General features: G+C 45.2%; 1 pseudogene; it reads left to right on the top strand.

Annotated features, from left to right (window-relative positions):
- Window positions 1–2,036: 2,036 nt before the first annotated feature.
- LOC145292515 (U2 spliceosomal RNA) lies at window positions 2,037–2,175 on the top strand (annotated as a pseudogene).
- The last annotated feature ends 405 nt before the right edge of the window (window positions 2,176–2,580 follow it).

Raw genomic sequence — 2,580 nt, 5'->3', positions numbered from 1 at the left:
GTCAGCGACTCTATAAGTTACTCCGTCGGTCCGTCGGTTGGTTGGTCCGTCGGTCGGTCGGTCTGTCCATTGGTTGGTCTGTTGGTCTGTCCGTAACACTTTGTGCTTGGCCTTTTGGTCAAGATCAAAGTGTAGTATCTGTTCCGGCAGATACTGCAAGCTATGACTAGCTATGACTAGCAAAGACCAGATGTGGGGGCAACCCCACATGCCTGACCTTTAACCAGCTCCCATTTCCCACCTCTCGGGAGCTGGTCCCCATTTTCCCTTCCCCCTCCCTTCACTCCTCACATTAAAAATCGGCCTTGTGCCTAATTTGCTCGGTGGGGGAGCAAATAAATACCATCTGTTCCGGCAGATGCTGCACTTAAGATAATTTGTACCAGTCAATGGAGGGGAAACCCTCTATACTGGGACAATTATTATTTTTGGTAACCAGAGTGACCCCTTTTAGGGGAGCTGGTTTTTACCTCACATTAAAAACGGCCTTGTGCCTAATTTGCTCAGTGGGGGAGCAAATAAATACCATCTGTTCCGGCAGATACTGCACTTAAGATAATTTGTACCAGTCAATGGAGGGGAAACCCTCTATACTGGGACAATTATTATTTTTGGTAACCAGAGTGCCCCCTTTTTGCCTATTTTTAGGGGAGCTGGTTTTTACCTCACATTAAAAACGGCCTTGTGCCTAATTTGCTCAGTGGGGGAGCAAATAAATACCATCTGTTCCGGCAGATACTGCAAGCTATGACGAGCTATGACTAGCAAAGACCAGATGTGGGGGCAACCCCACATGCCTGACCTTTAACCAGCTCCCATTTCCCACCTCTCGGGAGCTGGTCTCCTTTTCCCTTCCCCTTCCCTTTACTCCTCACATTAAAAATTGGCCTTGTGCCTAATTTGCTCGGTGAGGGAGCAAATAAATACCATCAAAGTGTAGTATCTGTTCCGGCAGATGCTGCAAGCTATGACTAGCTATGACTAGCAAAGACCAGATGTGGGGGCAACCCCACATGCATGACCTTTAACCAGCTCCCATTTCCCACCTCTCGGGAGCTGGTCCCCCTTTTCCCTTCCCCCTCCCTTCACTCCTCACATTAAAAATTGGCCTTGTGCCTAATTTGCTCGGTGGGGGAGCAAATAAATACCATCTGTTCCGGCAGATACTGCAAGCAAAGACCATATGTGGGGGCAACCCCACATATAAGTTATTGGTCAATGTAGGGGCAACCCTTCATACCAATTGTCACTATCCAGCTCCCCTACTCCCCGGGGAGTTGGTCCCCATTTCCCCTTCACTCCTCACATTAAAAATCGGCCTTGTGCCTAATTTGCTCGGTGGGGGAGCAAATAAATAGCATCTGTTCCGGCAGATACTGCAAGCTATGACTAGCTAGGACTAGCTATGACTAGCAAAGACCAGATGTGGGGGCAACCCCACATGTCTGACCTTTAACCAGCTCCCATTTCCCACCTCTCGGGAGCTGGTCCCCTTTTTCCCTTCCCCCTCCCTTCACTCCTCACATTAAAAATCGGCCTTGTGCCTAATTTGCTCGGTGGGGGAGCAAATAAATACCATCTGTTCCGGCAGATGCTGCAAGCAAAGACTAGCTATGACTAGCAAAGACCATATGTGGGGGTAACCCCACATATCTGAACTTGGTCAAGGTAGGGATCACCCTACGACCAGAGTTACTATCCAGCTCCCATTTCCCACCTCTCGGGAGCTGGACCCCTTTCCCTCCCCCTCCCTCTCTCTCCACTTTAAAAAACGGCCTTGTGCCTAATTTGCTCAGTGTGGAAGCAACTAAATATAATCAAAGTGTAGTATATGTTCCGGCAGATACTGCAAGCAAAGACCATATGTGAGGGCGACCCCATATATAAGACCTTGGTCAATGATGGGGCAACCCTTCATACCAATTGTCACTATCCAGCTCTCCTACTCCCAGGGGAGTTCGTCCCCATTTCCCCTGCATTCCTCACATTAAAAAATGGCCTTGTGCATAATCTGCTCGGCGGGGGAGCAAATAAATACCGCTTTTCTTGGCCTTTTGGCCAAGATCAAAGTGTAGTATCTGGTCTTACTACATCCTGTACTTATGTTTGTAACTTTGTGATATAAAGTATGGGATCACTTTTCTGTATTAATTTCATGTAAAATGGTCACCCACTTCATAACAACTCAGTCTCAAAGCCAATCAAGTCATTCTCCAGATCATTCAAGTTGTTTTTGAAGGAATCCAGTTATTTTTTAAGCATTCAAGTCATTCCTAAGGTCATTCAATTCATCCTTAATTTTATTAAAGTCATTCTAAGTCATTTACTTTTTATTTATTTAAGTCATTTCAGCCCATTTTTTGGTCATTTTAGTTTATCTTTAAGAATTTCATGTCAATCCTACATTCACGCATTCATTCATTACACACACGCGACTAATGGCTATCGGCCTTGTTTCTTATTACATCATTACATCGGCAAATAAATATATATATATACCAATATATGTTACATGGTAAAAAGGGTCTGTCCCCTTTTTCATGTAAGTAAAAATAGAGAGATTTAGTTAAAATGAAAATG

The sequence above is a fragment of the Euprymna scolopes genome, chromosome 13 (assembly GCF_053919585.1).
Source record: "Euprymna scolopes isolate OS-2025 chromosome 13, ASM5391958v1, whole genome shotgun sequence".
In the NCBI taxonomy this organism is placed as follows: domain Eukaryota; kingdom Metazoa; phylum Mollusca; class Cephalopoda; order Sepiida; family Sepiolidae; genus Euprymna; species Euprymna scolopes.
The sequence above is the reverse complement of the archived record's forward strand: the minus strand, read 5'-3'. Positions and strand labels throughout refer to the sequence as shown.